The 19,944-nt window shown below is 43.8% G+C and overlaps 1 long non-coding RNA gene across 1 annotated transcript; it reads right to left on the bottom strand.

Annotated features, from left to right (window-relative positions):
• Nucleotides 1–334: 334 nt before the first annotated feature.
• LOC116984429 lies at nucleotides 335–2,363 on the bottom strand. The gene is made up of 2 exons (XR_004415010.1): nucleotides 2,175–2,363; nucleotides 335–1,117 (listed from the first exon to the last, which is right to left on the bottom strand). It is a non-coding gene; the product is annotated as an uncharacterized LOC116984429 (long non-coding RNA).
• Between the last annotated feature and the right edge of the window lie 17,581 nt (nucleotides 2,364–19,944).

The following is a 19,944-nucleotide window of genomic DNA, read 5'->3' as shown; positions in this document are numbered from 1 at the left end:
TTAGGAATTGTTGACTGAAAAGAATGGCGATAATTGGAAGATTTTTGGTCAAAGCGTATTGAACGAAAACAGGAACAGTTGAATGCGGTTTAGCAAGCGCCTGCCCCCTTAAACGGATTATTTCCAATTATTATTGTAAGAACAAAATAATGAAACACCGTGTAATAAAGGCAACATTGCATGGAATATTGGCAGCTGGTTAAACTTCAGTCGTTTTAACGCGGCTTTAAAAGGTTTATGAAATAACTTCACTAAATTGTGTCAAATCAGTAGATTGGTCGAATGTGGTGAAATATATTATTCTGCTGATATGAAAATAAATGAATCGAAGTGATTCAGCATAAAAACACGGAATTTATTTTACATACAATATGCACTGTTTGGTGGTGACAACAGCCAAGTTTCATTGCAATCTGACTGCGTTCTTGCTTGAATGTATTAAGATCTTCATTATCGGATATGACAAATGTCAGTGTCCGTTCATTTCCGTTATTAAAAACCAGGTAAGCCGCTGCTCCTGCACTTTCTGTTTTACTCCGAAGGTTCGGGATAATTTGTGGAGAACTTTATTTTTTTATATCATCCGTGATAACTGGCACATGGGGATACATTTGTTGTCGTTCCGGACTGCAACCCGCATTGAAGACATTGTTCTGGATATTACTTCACACAGCAAGCAGCCCGTTAAGCGGGAGAGAATATCATATTAAACAAAGTTGTAGACAATGTCACCAACACAAAACTGTAGCGTTTTTAGTCAAGTATTTATGTTGTCGTGTCCCCCCGGGGTGATCTTGTTTTCACGCTTTTTCGGCAGTAATTCATTGATTGCGATCATTCCTTGGCTGCATTCGGGCAAATGCTGACCGCATTCTGTCTAATCCTTATTACACACTCGAGTTGCTCATGAACCTTGTGTCTGGCCGAGATGGTGGTATCATTCGATTTTGAACGACAATCCATCGCTTACTTAACGAACTGAGGGTGTGTAGTCGCAAATAAGAAACTGGAGCTTAAAAAGGTGAAACAGTTTTCAATTGAGACGCGAGCAGTTTAGATTTGAACAAAGGTCTTGTCTTTGGTCAACAATGAATTGGAATAACCACAACCGTTCCACCTACGTATAAAAATAACACGTTTTAAAAAGCTTATAAAAACCAACGCACATTTTGTGCAGTTCACATTATAACTGCAGCTGGATACAAATTCTGTTTTTTTTTTTCTAAATTCGGATTTAACAAGACATGGTTTTCCTATTAACTGACGGGAGAAAAAAATAGTTTTCTCTGTGGTTCGCACAGGATTGCAAACAGTGTTTTACAGTCCCCGTTAGAGTGTAGTTTACAGTGCCTTTTACAGTACACAGGGTTAACACCTCACCCCGGGCTTCGAGATGTGATTATGATGAAAGTTAACGGCGCATTGTGTGACATATTCCACACTACAATACCACAATAGCATCTAACTACCCGATAACCCATGATACCAGCTCCGTTAACAATCTTGTGTTCTCATCGTTTTGTTTTTTAGTTTTGTAACTTTACCAGCGGACAAATATGTTTAGGAATGAACTACAGATGCTGGTTTAAACCGAATATAGAGCACGAAATGCAGGAGTAACTCAGCGGGGCAAGCAGCATCTCTGGAGAGAACGAATGGGCGACTCAAATATGTTGGTCTATTGGATGCCACGGAAATCAAATTCGGGGAGTGATGGTCTTCAAGCAAAGTATCAAAACACGTGTTTTTGTGGAGATTAAAATCTGGAAAATGTGGAGAATATTATGAGGCTAGAATGAAAAAAACACCAAAATTGCAATGGCGAATAAGATTAGTTTGGTTTAGTTTAGTTTATTGTCGCGTGTACCGAGGTACAGTGAAAAACGTTTGTATTGAGGGCTATCCCGTCAGCGGAAAGGCTGGACATGATTACAATGAGCAGGCGACACTGTACAGAGACAGGATAAAGGGAATACCCCGTCACCTGTGAAGTACAACATATATAATGTGTTAAAAACACAAAGTGCTGGAGTAACTCAGCGGGACAGGCGGCATCTCTGGAGGGAAGACACGGGTGACGTTTCTAGTTACTCCAGCACTTTGTGTCCTTTTGTGTAAACTGACACCAGCAGTTCTTTGTTTTCCACCTATTATGTGTTATTGTTCCGCCTCACCAGAGTCGCTGTTAGTCACGGATGATGCACTGGGCTTGCTGTAGTGGCCAGTGTTGCATCAACTGTAAATATTAACCTCAGCCCCGTTATCACATCCTACCTAACCACGTATTTCGCATTTCTTCTCAGGCAGTGAGTTCCGCTCGGATCTGCCTTGGGCCACTCCGGGTCTTTGGGTTCTAGGGTGACCCTGGATACCAACATGACCCAGCACACCTTGCCATAGTTGTGCCTAGAGGGCGGGCAGGCGGGTGGTTCACGAGTTGGTTGCGCCTTCTGCCCCTTCTCCTCTCCGCACGTTCCAGACACCCACCACCCACTACCCTCTGTGTAAAAACAAGTCGCTCGCCACATCATATTTAAACGTCGCCCCTCTCACCTCAACGTGGTGCCCTCTTGTATTTGGTATTTCCATCCTGGGAAACAGAAAACAAAAATGACTTGTGCGTTTCAGAAAGTCTTCGGGAAAGTGTTGGTTCTGGACTGCCCCAACATCGGGAACATGTTTCCTGCCTCTAGCGTGACCAAACCCTTAATAATGTTATATGTTTCAAGAGGGGTTCTTATTGAAACATATAAGAGTATTAAGGGGTTGGACACGCTAGAGGCAGGAAACATGTTCCCGATGTTGGGGGAGTCCAGAACCAGGGGCCACGGTTTAAGAATAAGGAGTAAGCCATTTAGAACGGAGACGAGGAAACACTTTTTCACACAGAGAGTGGTGAGTCTGTGGAATTCTCTGCCTCAGTGGAGGCAGGTTCTCTGGATGCTTTCAAGAGGGAGCGAGATAGGGCTCTTAAAGATAGCGGAGTCAGGGGATGTGGGGAGAAGGCAGGAACGGGGTACTGATTGGGGATGATCAGCCATGATCACATTGAATGGCGGTGCTAGCTCGAAGGGCCGAATGGCCTCCTCCTGCACCTATTATCTATTGTCTATTGGGCTGGGTGTGATAAAAAAGATATAATCAGTCAGGGCTGCTCATACATTAGAGGGGACTCGATGTGGATGGTTACTCTCTCTCACTTGAGCTTCCGCTTCTCAGATTTATCGCTATTCTCTATTTACATTCAGACAAGATCTGCTGCAATACAGGATGATTTATTTTAGTGGCTGTTTTCTCTTTAGATAAGGAGAGAGGTTGAGAATCTTGGTCATGTGTCAGAGGAAGTGAGGTGTGCCATTAATCCACCAGCACACATACGGCAGCTTTTTATTTAACACTACACTTTAGCGGTGAACTTGAAACACCTTTTGGCTGGAACGCAAAGTCGCTGTTTTTGTTCTTGTTTTAGCTGATGATTAAAAGTGCGGAGAAGAAACTGGAAAAACTGCTCGTGGTTCAAACGAGAGGAAAGTTCGGCAAAAAAACTCAAATCCAAAATATTCCGCGGTCAATTGCCAACGCGATTTAACGGGCGGCTCCTGTAACTCAAAAACTCGCTGGCAATTGTTTGTCGCTGAAGGAATCAAGGGATATGGGGGGGGGAAAGCAGGGACGGGGTACTGGTTTATAAATGATCAGCCGTGATCATATTGAATGGCGGTGCTAGCTCGAAGGGCTGAATGTCTATTCCTGCACCCATTTTTCCATGTTTCTATGAAATGTCGGATTACATGTTTTTTAGGGTGTCATGGGTAACGGGGAGAAGGCAGGAGAATGGGGTTAGGAGGGAGAGATTCATTTATTTATTTATTTATGTGATACTTTATTTCGAACAGAATAAAAGAATAAAAAGCAAGTGTGAAACAGCATACAAAAAACAAAACAAGAATATTTATAAAGTGTCATAAATAATATCTATAAATAAATGAAATCGTATGTGTCCGAAAAGGAGCAGGAAGAAGCCAAAGCTTATTAATTCCCACCCCTTATTCAACTGCTTATAATTATCTTATACAAATTTAGCAGCTATATGTACACCATATAGTACACCAGCAGCTATATGTACACCATATATACACCAGCAGCTACATGTACACTAAATTATTTACATTTCTACACTAATCAAATATTTACAAAGCCATACAAAAAAGAGAGAAATAAAGAAACAAGAAAAGAAAAAACCCCTCATATACTACACAGTATCTTAGTCATATATACAACCCATCACCCTATAATCACCCTTCCCAATACAACCAGTATAACAAATATCCCACTCACAATCACCTATCTTCATCCCAATATCCTTTTAAAAATGTGTTTTTGTACATCTTTTTAAACTGAATTATGTTTGTGCTAAGTTTTATCTCCTGTTCCAGACCATTACACAAATTCACCCCACAGATTGCTATGCACATACTTTTAAGAGTTGTTCTGACATTGTTTTTTTAAATTAAGTTCCCCTCTCAAATTATACCCACCCTGTCTTTCCATAAACAGTTTTTGTATATTGGCTGGAAGTAAATTATTTCTTGCTTTGTTCATGATTTGTGCAGTCTTAAATGTAACCAGATCGGTGAACTTCAGAGTATGTGAGCTAGATCAGCCATGATTGAATGACGTAGACTTGATGGGCCGAACGGCCTAATTCTACTCCTATTACTTATGATCTTGTCCAGAGATGTTGCCTGGCCCGCTGAGTTACTCCAGCGTGTGTCTTTTATTGTGGGTAAACCAGCAGTTGCAGAACTTTCTTGTGTCACCAGAACAGAATTTGTGTTACAGGTTGTGTAGGAAGGAACTGCAGATGCTGATTTAAAACCGTAGATAAACACAAAATGCTGGAGTAACTCAGCAGGACAGGCAGCATCTCAGGAGTGAAGGAATGGGCGACGTTTCGGGTCGAGACCCTTCTTCAGAATTTCTCCGCATTCTCCGCATCAGAAGAAGGGTCTCGATCCGATACTTCTCTCCTGAGATGCTGCCTGTCCCGCTGAGTTACTCCAGCTTTTTAGAGTCTATCTTCGTGTTACAGATTGTTCCGTTGCAGCTTCATCTGTGGCAGTCAACAGCAAAGGCTCAGCTGCTGTAAACAACACGACATTTGACAGGAAAAAAAATTGTTTTTCCCTAACATTTCTCATGTGATAATAAACCACCTCGTTACTTTGGTTATTGGCTTATTAAACCCGCGTGTGATCTGTTCATGAGATGAAGAGTTTGGAATTTCATGTTCGCAATTTGAGACAGAAAATAAAAGGAGTACCTTTAGAAAGGAGATGTGGAGGAATGTATTCAGTCAGAGGGTGGTGAATCTGTGGAATTCACTGCCACAGACAGCTGTGGAAGCCAAGTCAGTGGGTATATTTATAGTGCAGATTGACAGGGGCTTGATTAGTAATGAGAATGATGAGAGGCTTAGATGGGGTGGACAGGCAGTGCCAATTCCCCAGGGTGGAGTTGTCAAATACCAGGGGGGCATCGCTTTAGGGGACGAGGGGAATGTTTAGGGGACGAGAGAGAATATGTGCGGAGCAGGGGATGGTGGGGCCAGGGATGTATCGCTGGAGGTGTTGGCGGAGGCAGATATGATAGCGGTGTTTGATGAGGCTTTTAGATAGACACATGGAAGTGCAGGGAATGGAGGAATATGGATGACATGCAGGCAGAGCAGATTTGTTTAACCTGGCCTCATATTTAGGGATGAGTTAACCATGTAGGTGCGGAGGGAACGGTCTCTGCAGAAAGGGGTGGAGATGGGGAGATGTTGCTTGTGGTGGGATCCCATTGGAGGTGGCGAAAATGTCTGAGGATTATGTGTTGTATGTGACGGCTAATGGGGTGAAAGGTAAGGACTAGGGCAAATCAAATATCTGCTTTAGATAGACACAAAACGTTGTAGTAACTCAGTGGGTCTGAGAGCATCTCTGGAGATAAGGATTAGGTGATGTTTCGGGTCGAGACCCTTCTCCATGCTAAGAGACAGGGGGGGGGGGGGGATATCTGCTTTGCTTGGATTGCCTGAACCATGGATAATGGAGAGGCTGGGCTTGTACACTCTGGAACTCTGGAGTTTAGAAGGATGAGAGGAGATCCTATTGAGACATAAAAGATCATTAAGGGTTTGGACACGCTAGAGGCAGGAAACATGTTCCTAATGTTGGGGAAGTCCAGAACCAGGGACCACGGTTTAAGAATAAGGGGTAAGGCATTTAGAACGGAGATGAGGAAACACTTTTTCACACAGAGAGTTCTGGAATTCTCTGCCTCAGAGGGCGGTGGAGGCCGGTTCTCTGGATGCTTTCAAGAGAGAGCTAGATAGGGCTCTTAAAGATAGCGGAGTCAGGGAATATGGGGAGAAGGCAGGAACGGGGTACTGATTGGGGTTGATAAGCCTGGATCACATTGAATGGCGGTGCTGGCTCGAAGGGCCGAATGGCCTACTCCTGCACCTATTGTCTATTGTCTATTGTCCCTTATAGTATTAGCTCCCACCTCCTGGAACGAATCCTATCTGCTGCCTCAGTGCCCACCCAACAAGTGTGTAGATATCCTGCTGCAGTTTACAATATTCTACTTCACTAAAAACCACAAAGTTAAAATTGTTCTCATCTGCAGATTTCTTAATTGTAGCTTGTTTCATTTAAACTAATCCCATTGTTTTGCCACAAACAGCATGGGACTCATCACAACCAGCTCCCTGGTCACTGAAATTCCCAGCTAACATTATCCCTCTTTATTTTCTTTTACAGACAGAATTTTTCAATCTGCCGCATCTAATCTACGAGTCTATGGTCATCATTCTCTTGTTTAAAGCTTCTTGAAAGAACTCAATCATTAGGCTGGTATGAGTTTCCATTCAATGGGTATTGACTATCTATGGCTGACTTGTGCCTCTTTGAACGTTGACTGGTGGCATCTCATAGAACATAGAACAGTGCAGGACAGGAACAGGTCCTTCATCCACAATGTCTGTGCCAAACATGATGCCATCTTATCTGCCCGCACATAATCCATATCCCTCCATTACTGTATATCCATGTGCCTATCCATAAGTCCCAGCCTCAACTACCTCCTCCGGCAGCTTGTTCCATACACCCACCACCCTTTGTGTGAAAAAGTTACCACTCAGATTCTTATTAAAACTTTTCCCCTTCACCTTAAACCCATGTCCTCTGGTCCTTGATTCTCCTACTCTGGGCAAGAGACTCAGTTAATCTACCCGATCTATTCCTCTCATGATTTTATACACCTCAATAAGATCACCCCTCATCCTCCTGCGCTCCAAGGAAAAGAGTCCCAGCCTGTTCAACCTCTCCCTATAGCTCAGACCCTCTAGTCCTGGAAACATCCTTGTAAATCTTCTCTGTACCCTTTCCAGCTTGACAATATCTTTCCTAAAACATGGTGCCCAGAACTGAGCACAATATTCTAAATGCGGCTTTACCAACGTCTTATACAACTGCAACATGACCTCCCAACTGATGAAGGCCAATGTGCCAAACTATCTACCTGTGACTACACCTTTAAGAAACCATGCACCATGCACCTGTGGAGCAGGTCCCTCTGCTCAACAACACTCCCCAGAGCCCTGCCATTCACTGTACAGGTCCTGCTCAAGTTAGACTTCCTAAAATGCAGTACCTCACATTTCTCTGTATTAAATTCCATCAAGCATTCCACAGCCCACCTGGCCAATCGATCAAGACCCAGCTGTAATTTTTCACATCATGATACCATATTAACAAATATTTCAAATGCCAGAAATCTGAAATAAAAAATTGCTGACGGCACCCATCTGTGAAGGCGAGACATTGTCACCAAATTCTGATGAAAAGTCAATGATCTGAAACATTAACTTGCTTTTTCTCCCCATGGATGCTGATGACTTGATGATTACAGGTGCTCCCCAACTTATGTAGGATTACGCCTCATGGACCCTTGCATATGTCAGATGTTACAGAAGTCAGAAGACCATGTGGGAAGACTATTTGGGGACCTCGTGGGAGCAACTGCAAGAGGGTGGGAGAGGATTCTAATCCCCTCATGACCAAACACACCTCTATAAGATCACCCTCAACCTCCTGCATGTCACGGGATCGAATCGTAACCTGCCCAACCAACCAGTTCTGGCAACATCCTCGTAAATCATCTCTGCTCTCTTTCCAGCCTAATCTTTCTTCTTCTTCTTGCGTAGGGCGTGCACAGCCTAAAGTTGTAGGACAACTTGTTCTATTTGGTCTTATTTGATTGTGCACGCCAGGTTGATTGCATTCATTGAAACTGGGCGGGCCACGCGAAGGTTGTAATCTCCCACCCCAGCCTAAAGTTTAAAATTATATAACACCAAGAAAAATAATGACATGATGATGCCTTCCTGTCAGATTGTTCCAAAATTAATAACTTGCATAATTAGTTTATCTTTGGTCTTGCAATGTGGACGTCAATGTAGAAACGTCTTCTCATTTTGCACTGTACAATTGTTGCTTTGCAAGATGACAATAAAGTTGATTGATTGATTGATTGATTGATTGAAATACTATTGATTTGAACACATTGATTATCATTGCTAAGACACTCTTTGAAAAGTGTGGGCAACTGCTCTATATTAAAGGCCTCGTATTTGGAGAATTATTTTATTGTGGAGCGCTTCTTGAGAGTTAGTGTTCAGAGCTGAGGAGTCATGATTTAAAGCAGATAGATATTGCAAAATTGAGCTGATGTGAGTGAGTATTGTGTAAATTGTGATGCATTTCAAAACAAATAGGCATTTATATTTTGCTGAGTTTAATGTAACAGAGAATACAGATTTTAATTTAGCTCACGACAGTGATGTAAATCATACTTTGATCCATTTGTCGAATCTGATAAAATATTTGCTACGCCAAATTTAATGCGATTTTTCCACAATGAAATGTTCAATAGATTTCATCTTTCTTTATTGGATCACATCATGGATTTTTGGTGTTTTCTCATCTCTCGGTCCATGTGACACTGGTAGAAAGTCTGCTTCATATATGATACATTATTCAGCAACAAATAGTCTTCAATTAATGTCAACCATCTGATCTGGGTATTAAAGTTAATACAATCTCAGTTGTTCGTCATTCACTCATTTTATTATAATTTTGCTTTTATATAAGACTTGTTTCAAAGCCCATTCATCAAACGTCAATGTTACATTAGAAAGCTCAAAGTGCTGGAGTAAATCAGTGGATCAGGCAGCATCTCTGGAGAATGTGGTTAGGTGACATTGTTACTTGGGGTACTGAATGGGGATGATCAGCAAGTGAATGGCGGTGCTGACTCGAAGGGCCGAATGGCCTACTCCTGCACCTATTTAGTTCCTGAGGCATATGTGCTACTATTTTTCAACCAAAATTTGTCTTTTATGCTTTCTACATTATACTTTCATAAATGATAGGAGCTGAATTAGGCCATTCGGCCCATCAAGTCTACTCTGCCATTCAATCACGGCTGATCTATCTCTCCCTCTCAACCCTATTCTCCCGCCTTCTCCGCATAATCCCCGACACCCAAACAATCAGGAATCTGTCAATCTCCCCCTTAAAAATATCCACTGACTTGGCCACCACATCCGTCTGTGGCAAAGAATTCAACAGATTCACCACCCTCTGAAGAAATAATTCCTCCTCATCTCCTTTCTAAAAGTACGTCCTTTTATTCTGAGGCTACGGCCTCTGGTCCTAGACTCTCCTACTAGGGCAGGGTTCGGCAACCTACGGCCCCCGGGCCGAATGCGGCCCGTGACCCAAAATCATCCGGCCCACAGCTGTATTTATTTTCCCGTGATTATCTGGCCCGGAGACTTCCATCATCTCCGGTACCTCCCGGGCCCGAGGCTGCGGCGCCCAGGCGCGGTGACGCAAGGATGCAAGGAGGCCTGCGCTGAGACCGCAATGCCGGAGCTGCAGAGCAGTGCCGAGCGGCGCCGAGCTCTATCACGTACACGTGCTAGATGTGGCCCGCCATCTGCTCACAGACATGTTTCCTGGCCCCTTTGCAGAACAAGGTTGCCGACCCCTGCATAAGTGGAAACATCCTCTCCACATCCACTCCATCCAGGCCTTTCACTATCTATAGAGTTTGAAGGAGGCAGAGATTTCCTGCAAATACATTCTTTGTTCCAGCAACGAGTGAACCATTCTGTCTCTACTTGGATAACAGGTGCTCCTTAAATGACCAGTTTTGTTAATGAATCTCGTTAGAAAACCAATTTGATATCCGCTCTCAGTCGATGTAATTTACCCCACCACAATGGTCTAATTTTAACCAACTATTCGCGTCTGCGCCCAATTTCCCGCTGCCGATTAAAGGCGAACGTTTACACCGCGGTTTCCATTCTACGCTGACGGACCCACAGGCGTCGTTCGTTCAATCAAACCGTATGAATTCCTTAGCTGTGCGTGGTATCGCGACAGGATAGCGACATCAGGTTTTGTCGGTATAATTGCTTCCAACATATTCTGCTTTTGTCATTGAAATCAATGTTCATCAAACACAACCCAGCCTATCACCTATAAACCTATAACTCAGCACAAAAACATCTTCAGATATTATCCCGAATATAGACACCAAATTATCCCTTGTTTAATGAGGGACTCGTAGACAGCGAGTGTGGGGACCCAACACAGGCAGTGGAACACATAGTCACCAGTTGCCCCAAACACCGGCCACAGAATGGTGAACGAGGTCTGCTTGACCTGGACGATGACACGTTGGCCTGGCTCGCCTTAACGGAGCTGCAGGTCTAAAATACATACGACAGAAGAAGAAGAATGAAGGACTGTGATGTGTTGTCAGTAGATAACATATTTAGTTCAAGTCCACATTTATTGTCACATGCACCAATTAAGGTACAGTGATATTTCAGTTACCATACAAGTAAAAAGAACGCAACACACAATAATTTTAACATAAACATCCACCACAGTGGAATCAACATTCCTCACTGTGATGCGAGGCAACGACGTTCAGTCATCTTCCTCCTTTGTTCACCCGTGGTGGTCGCGGTCAGAAATTTAACGAGAAGGAACGGGTTTTCCACCCATGAGGACGACACATTGTGTCTATCTTCGGGATAATATCAGAGATGTTTCGTGCGGAGTTATAGGTTTGTAGATGCACCGACACTCGGTGATTGGTGGATTTTGGCGCACTTTAGACTGTTTTGACTGTTTTACTGTTCTTTTTATAAATCATGTTTCTCGGGGTATCTAAATCTAAATGTTATTAGTTGTTTAAGTTATGACATCGGATGGAAGCTGTAGACCAAATCTTGTTGCACATATGTGCAATGACAATAAAATATATTATTATTATTATTATTATTATGTTTGTGTTAAATTCATTTGCGTATTGTGTATTCTTTTTAAGTGTATCGCTGCTGGCAAATTCATTTCACTGCACCTTCATGTGGATGTGACGAAGAAAATTCACATTGACTTTAGCTGGGTTATGTTTGATGAACATTGATTTCAATGATAAAATCAGAATATGTTGGGAATATAACTATGAAATAAGATGTCGATATCTTACACAACTGAGGAATTCATGCAGATTAATTCTCCGGAGATGCTGCCTGTCCCGCTGAGTTACTCCAGCATGTTGTGTCTATCTTCAGTTTAAACCAGCATCTGCAGTTCATTTCCACACAACACATATAAATAAGTACTGCACATATCCTAGTTTAGCTTAGAGTTTGGCCCACCGAGTCCACGCCGCCGAACAATGATCACCCATACATACTCAAGTCCTATCCTACACACTAGGGACAATTTGCAGAAGTCAATTAACCTTCAAACCTGTACATCTATGGAAACCGGAGCACCCGAGGAAAACCACGCGGTCACAGGGAGAACGTACAAGACAGCAGCCGTAATCGGGATCGAACCCGTGTCTCTGGCGCTGTGAGGCAGCAACTCTACCGCTGCGCCACCTCGATAGATGTAACTAGTATTTCAGCAGAATGAAAAATTCACCCGGTTTTAAATGATTAGCATGAGGTCATTCATTTCTGGCTGAAGGCGAGTTGAACAGCTCGTTATGTTTGGTGCATGGTCGTTATAACTCCAAGCTTTCCCAAAGTATTCTCATCTCCAACCTCACCGCGATACAAACCGCACTGAGACCAAACGGAGCGAAGAAGCTTTTCCACAACGCGACTCAAACAGTGGAGGTGGAGAGGCGAGTTAAACACAACATGTTTAAAACGGCGTCCATTTAATGACCTCAGAAATGAAGGTATACTAAGTTTATTGTGCGGTCAACATTCGAAAATAATTTACATTTGTTTTTATAGTAACAGAGGGTTTTTTTTGTTGTTTTTATTAATCTTCACGTGTTGAAACTTTGGAGATAAAAGGAGAACGGGGCCACTGAGATAAATCGAGTCTGCTGTGCAAACACACAGGTCTTGTGGTTTTCATTTTCCTCCTTGGCCTTCCTGAACAGATAATCACAGGCATCTTCTTCCTGCTTTACAGGAGCGGCCTGTGCTAGACTCACTCTGACCCCGGCGGACAAAGCCCAGCCCTGGTGATGGTTCGCAGCGCGGATTAACCTCTACAGCCCAGAGTCTGGTGTGAGAGCGCGGGTTGTCCGCTGTCTAGGGCCAAGTCAACCTCTCCTCTCCCGCACTGGCCCGGGCTGACCGGGCAGAGAGAGAGGAGGAGAGAGAGGGGGGAGAAACAGAGGGGGGAAGAGAGGGAGAGAGGGGGGAGAGAAAGATGTGGGGGGGGGGGAGAGTGAGGGAGGGAGAGAGTGAGTAGAGAAGGAGAGAGGGAAGAGAGGGGGAGGGAGGGAGAAAGAGGGGAAGGGAAAGTGAGGGAGGGAGCGAGAGAGGGAGGGAGAGAGACGGGGAGAGGGGTGAGAAACAGAGCAGGGAGAGGGAAGAAGGTAGAAGGAGAGAAAGAGGGAGAGAGGGGGAAACATAGAAAATAGGTACGAGGAGGCCATTCAGCCCTTTGAGCGAGCAAGGAATCGAGTAAATAAAGGAAATGAAGTAGGAAGGAACTGCAGATGCTGGTTTAAACCGAAGATAGACACAAAAAGCTGGAGTAACTCAGCGGGACGGGCAGCATCTCTGGAGAGAAGGAATGGATGACGTTTTGGGTCGAGACCCTTCTTCAGACTTCACCCATTCCTTCACTGCAGAGTGTCTATCTTCAAAGGGAATTAAGTGGTAGACTCATGGAAGTATGATGTGATTCATATTGTTAGAAAGGTATTTTCATAATTATCAGAATGGCATTTAAAATTAAAATGAATAATTAAAAGTCAGCATTGCTGTTCAAGGGATTAGAGTTATAGGAAGAGGGATGGGAATCTGAGATATCTTGCTTGTACCATTAACAAACTAACTGTGCATGAACCCTATTTTCTCACTTTAGTCCTCCGCTCTGAACTGTGCTTTTGTGATGTTCCAATAGAAACATAGAAACAGAAACATAGAAAATAGGTGCAGGAGGAGGCCATTTGGCCCTTCGAGCCAGCACCGCCATTCATTATGATCATGGCTGATCGTCCCTTATCAATAGCCCGTGCCTGCCTTCTCCCCATATCCCTTGTCTCCACTAGCCCCTAGAGCTCTATCCAACTCTCTCTTAAATCCATCCAGTGACTTGGCCTCCACTGCCCTCTGTGGCAGGGAATTCCATAAATTCACAACTCTCTGGGTGAAAAAGTATTTTCTCACCTCAGTCTTAAATGACCTCCCTTTTATTCTAAGACTGTGGCCCCTGGTTCTGGACTCGCCCAACATTGGGAACATTTTTCCTGCATCTAGCTTGTTTAGTCCTTTTATAATTTTATATGTTTCTATAAGATAACCCCTCGTTCTTCTAAACTCCAGTAAATACACAGTGTAGCTTCAGAATCTTGGGCACGGGAAGATCTCTATTAATGCCTCTACACTACATGGATGCCTTTAGATGCAGGAGGCCTGCCTCATTTAATTACTCAAGCACTTTTCTTTCAGCAATCTGAATCATTTCCAATTCTCTCACTCCTCGTAGACTCTCAGTTTCATTACGACTTCTCTCTTGTTTTGTCTCCCAGTGCCAGAAGGATCCAAAATAGTACTTAAGCAACCCAGCTATTTCTTATACCCAACGATAACCTCTTCAACTTCAGTCTTTGAAGACTGATTAAAGTTCAGATTCTTTTTCTTTCATTTTACATATGTAAACATTCTTGTAATCTATTTCAGGGCTTTTTATGTCTTTCTTTGTTAAGATTTTGCTTACCCTTTACTATTTTAAAAACATTATGTCTCCTTTGAGCTGGGACAACCCTTAACCTCTTTAGTTAGTAGTCGATGGAATACTTTTCCAGTGTTGATGTCTCCATAACAGGTATATCCTTTGAGGCGTATGAAATATTTCTTTAAATGTTTGCTACTGTTTATTTATCATTTTAATCTGATTTCCCTGTCGTCCTTGGGCTATTCACCCCCAGACCCACTCAACAGAGTTTATTTATGTTTAAGATTCTAGATTTTGTTGCTCTTTAACTCAAAGAACAATTCTCTCTGCTCTTGCATTAGGGTTAGTCCTTTGCCATTGGAAGCCTGAGGTGTAATCTGTTTGGTGTGTTCAAATACTAAAATTATTCTGCAGGGTGGAACGAAAAAAAAGTTTCCTTTTGAGCAAGAAAGCCCAATACAAGTTGTGAAGCCATTTAAGAGAGAACCGAAGTCTTTATCACACAAAAGGCAGCAAATATGTACAACTTTCCCTGGTAAATTGCAATTTTCAAAATGCTTTTGTCAGGGTAATAATGCAAATGCCGCTAACATGGAGATGGGATGTGTGGCATTCTGAGCTAATGGATTAACGGTGGAATCTTTTGAATGATTACTTTGGCTTCTGTGTTCTAATCCAGATTTGACACTTAACTACCATAGAAACATTGAAGATAGGTACAGGAGTAGGCCATTCGGCTCTTCGAGCCAGCACCGTCATTCTATTTTTGCTTTTGTTTACTTTTGAGACACAGCATGCAAACAGGCCCTGTAGCCCACTGCGTCATCGACAACCATCGATCACACATTCACACTCTGAAGAAGGGTCTTGACCCGAAATGTCTCCCATTCCATCTCTCCGGAGATGCTGCCTGTCCAGCTCTCTTTCCTGCCCCCCTCCCCTCAATCAGTCTGAAGAAGCGTCCCAACATGAAACATCAGCTATCCATATTCTCCAGAGAAGCTGCCTGACCTGCTGAGTTACTCCAGCACTCTGTGAAATGTCACCTATCCGTGTTCCCCAGAGATGCTGCCTGACCTGCTGAGTTACTCCAGCACCAATCTGTGGAATTCTCTGCCTCAGAGGGCGGTGGAGGCAGGTTCTCTGGATGCTTTCAAGAGAGAGCTAGATAGGGCTCTTAAAAATAGTGGAGTCAGGGGATATGGGGAGAAGGCAGGAACGGGGTACTGATTGGGGATGATCCATGGAGTTACTCCAGCACTCTGTGAAATGTCACCTATCCATGTTCTCCAGAGATGCTGCCTGACCCGCTGAATTACTCCAGCACTCTGTGAAACGTCACCTATCCATGTTCTCCAGAGATGCTGCCTGACCCGCTGAGTTACTCCAGCACTTTGTATCTTTCTAAGACAGATAGCATGTTTGGCTTCATTGATTGAATCATTGTGTATAAGGCTAAGGAAGTCATGATGCAACTGTAACCACATTTAAAATACATTTTGGCAGTATATTGGATAGGAAAGGTTTGGAGGGATATGGGCCAAATGCGGGCATGTGGGACTAGTGTTGACTGGCAAGGGTAAGTTGGCCTGAAGGCTTGTTTCCATTCTGTATGACTCTAGGACTCTACGTCGCATTTGGAGTATTTTGTGGTGTTCTGTTGACCCCAATATTGGAAGGATGTGGAGGCTTTGGAAAGGGTGCAGATGAGGTTTACAGAACGATGCCCAGTTCAGGGAATATTAACTGCAAGGGGAGGTTGGACAGCCTTGGATAGTTTTAGTTCCCAGAGTTTGAGAGGAGACCTGATAGATGTACGTACCCTGCAGCAATCCATTGTGCCGTAATTCCCTTTCACCACCAGGCATCTGTTTGGCAGCTTAAACCACCCACTAATGTCATCAATAATGTTAGCATTTCATCATGCTCAGCCACAGAATGGTGGGCACATAATGAGTACCATCTCTCAAGATGCAGCTGGCAACTGGGATGTGGAGAGGATGTTTCCACTAGTGGGAGAGTCTAGGACCAGAGGCCATACCCTCAGAATAGGACGTCCTTTTAGAAAGATGAGGAGGAATTTCTGTAGTCAGCAGGTGGTAAATCTGTGGAATTCTTTGCCACAGAAGGCTGTGGAGGCCAAGTCAGTGGATATATTTAAGGCAGAGATAGATAGATTCTTGATTAGTACTGGTGTCAGGTGTTATGGGGAGAAGGCAGGAGAATGGGGTTGAGAGGGAAAGATAGATCAGCCACGATTGAATGGCGGAGTAGACTTGATGGGCCGAATGGCCTAATTGTGCTCCTCTTTATGTGCAGATACAGCATGGAAACAGGCCCTTCGGCCCACCGAGACCGTGCCCACCAGCGATCCCCACACACTTGCATCATCCTACACACACTAGGGACAATTTACACTCACACCAAGCCAATTGACCTACTTCGCTGTGTAAGAAAGAACTGCAGATGCCGGATTAGATCGAAGGTAGATACAAAGTGCTGGAGTAACTCAGCGGGTGAGGCAGCATCTCTGGAGAGAAGGTATGGGCGACACTACACGTCGAGACCGTTTCCATTGGAGTTGTAATCTGCCAGAATATGATGCGGTTTACTAAGAGGTTGTCGCTGTGCAGAGCTGGCGTTGGGACGGATGGTCCCCAGGCTCATTCAAGACCTTGGCAAGTCAGAGCTGGACGTTCTAATTCTCCTGGCTGCATTCAATGTTACTGAGAGACCAGCCAGTGACCCAGCCGCTCACTGGAGGTTCAAGTCAAACTCCTTCTGCCAATAGTTTAAAGAAGGGTCTCGACCCAAAACATCTCCCATTCCTTCCCTCCAAAGATGCTGCCTGTCCCGCTGAGTTACTCCAGAATTTTGTGTCTATCTTCCTTCTGCCAAAAGCTCAGTGCAGTCCTTCCTAAACTTTGCACACAGTGTCCTTGTTTACCCCCAAGAGCCACCAGCCAGACTGCACCTCCCGCCTGCCTCACCTGGATCTCAGGAGAAGGTTTTCTTTCCAATTTAGTGACACCGTTATGTCCAGAGTCTGTGTTTGAGCTGAAGGCTGGTTAGGGCTCAACGCTTCTCACTACCTTGGCACAGATTGGATTTCCTGACAATCTGAAAGCAGAAAAAGTAAGGCAGGGGGACCATAAGATAGAGTGACCATAAGACAGGCCATTCGGCCCATTGAGTCTGCTACACCATTTAACATGATGAATCCAATAATTGTTTGGATTCACTGGAGGTTGGTCTTGGAGGGGAGGATGCTCTTCAAACTGCAGAGCATCCTGGACAATACAGCTCACCCCCTCCATCACACACTGGTCACCTTCAGCAACAGGCTGGTCCCACCAAGATGCAGCACAGAACGCCATAGGAGATCCTTCTTCCCTGTGGCTATCAAACTGTACAACTCCTCCCTCTTCTGTCGTGGGGTAGACTGACACTTTCCCCCCCGCTCCCCAATCTTTGCACATCCCCTGTCCTGGACTTCCCACCCGTTACTTTAATTTCATGTATCTTGTTGTGCGTTGTGACTGTTGGCAGATCAATTTCCCTCCTGAGATAAATAAAAGTCATATCTTATACTATTGTTTCGTATGATGGGCACAAAATGCCGGAATAACTCAGCGGGTCAGGCAGCATCTGTGGAGAAAAAGATGTGTGGGTGATAACCTTGGATACTGTGTGTAAGAACAAGGTGTAACGTAACATTATTGTTGTTGCCGACCAGAGATAAATCCCGTTCAAGCGAGTTTCATGAAGTTTCATCAGACCAACTGGATTTGAATGATTGTAAATCACACATTTTGTGTGTGTGACTGAGGGTAAATATCTAATCCCTTTATTTGATGATAGCAAATTTATTTTTATTTTTTAAGTATGATTTCTATGATGTTACAGGTGATATTTGCTGAATTACAGACAATAGACAATAGGTGCAGGAGTAGGCCATTTGGCCCTTCGAGACAGCACCGCCATTCAATGTGATCATGGCTGATCATCCCCAATCAGTACCCCGTTCCTGCCTTCTCCCCATATCCCCTGACTCCACTATTTTTAAGAAGGAACTGCAGATGCTGGAAAATCGAAGGTACACAAAAATGCTGGAGAAACTCAGCGGGTGCAGCGAAGGAAATAGGCAAAGTTTCGGGCTGAAACCCTACTTCATAGATGCTGCTGCACCCGCTGAGTTTCTCCAGCATTTTTGTGTACCTCCGCTATTTTTAAGAGCCCTATCTAGCTCTCTCTTGAAAGTATCCAGAGAATCGGCCTCCACCGCCCTCTGAGGTAGAGAATTCCACAGACTCAACACTCTCTGTGAGAAAAAGTGTTTCCTCGTCTCCGTTATAAATGGCTTACTCCTTATCCTCAACCTCAGTATTCCATCCCTATTTCGGTACGCAAGCATTGTGTTTGCGTCCTTTACTACCGATTGGGCTTTCTGGCTGAAGTGAGATGTGTGGATGATAAGATGGAGCAGGGGAAGGGGAAACCCTGGGCTAATGCAGGTTTATAGGAGGAAGGCACCATTTACACACCATGCTTTATGAGCGGCATCAACTCTCAGCTGCTCTTAACAGATTATGACCCGGTTAAGAGAGTGAAATCCGATTCCAAAAATAAGGTTTACGACCAGTAATGGTCTGGCATTATTGATTCTAGAGTTAGCCATGGTTCATAAACCAAAACTATCAGATGGGGATTACGTTCTCTTGACTTGTGAGCCGACCACGAATCTCCTCTCTGTCTCTGCTGAGGACTCGGGACCACTGGAGATTTATTTTCAACCAGAGGTATTGAATAATTACGCAGCACTTCAATAGCTGTAGGGCTGAAGGACATTTCTTTCCCTGTGATTTAGGGTATTAGTCACACTAGCCTGGACAGCATTTTCACAACAATCACCAGCTATGTCAAAGATCACACACTCCACATGGCCACCAGCATCACTGTGTTTTCATACCATTGCTGGTGTTGTGAACTCTCACAGTTCTATTTTTATGCCAATATTCGTTTGATCATTTCCATCTGCTGTGATTTCTTAAATGCTTACAGACTGCCCTAGTTTGATTTACAGGAGGTGAAGAACAATTTATTTTATTAGGATTGTCTAATATTTACTGGTTGATGGGCAATCCAGTCTATTCTCATGTTGGCGACCAATACGCTGGCATCTGTAATACATAGAAACATAGAAATTAGGTGCAGGAGTAGGCCATTCGGCCCTTCGAGCCTGCACCGCCATTCAATATGATCATGGCTGATCATCCAACTCAGTATCCCGTACCTGCCTTCTCTCCATACCCTCTGAGCCCCTTAGCCACAAGGGCCACATCTAACTCCCTCTTAAATATAGCCAATGAACTGGCCTCGACTACCTCGACTGGCCTCGAATACACAAAGCATTCATCATTTCTGGTGGTCCCAGTGTGTGTATTCTACTCCATTGGCTAGATGCCACTAGGAAGACACTGATCTAATCCATTTAAGTATCTCCCAACTGTACCTAATTACATTTGTTTGTGGAAAACAAATCTCAGATGTTTTTATGGGACCAATTTCTGCTTGTTTGCAAGGATTGACTTTAAGTGAAATTGTCCCTTTTATTGGAAATAAAAACAGGGACTTAAACAAAGGAAAGCAAGTCTTGGGTTTC

This window comes from Amblyraja radiata, chromosome 20 (assembly GCF_010909765.2).
Source record: "Amblyraja radiata isolate CabotCenter1 chromosome 20, sAmbRad1.1.pri, whole genome shotgun sequence".
In the NCBI taxonomy this organism is placed as follows: Eukaryota; Metazoa; Chordata; class Chondrichthyes; order Rajiformes; family Rajidae; genus Amblyraja; species Amblyraja radiata.
Note: the sequence above shows the minus strand (reverse complement) of the source record. Positions and strands in the feature narration are given on the sequence as shown.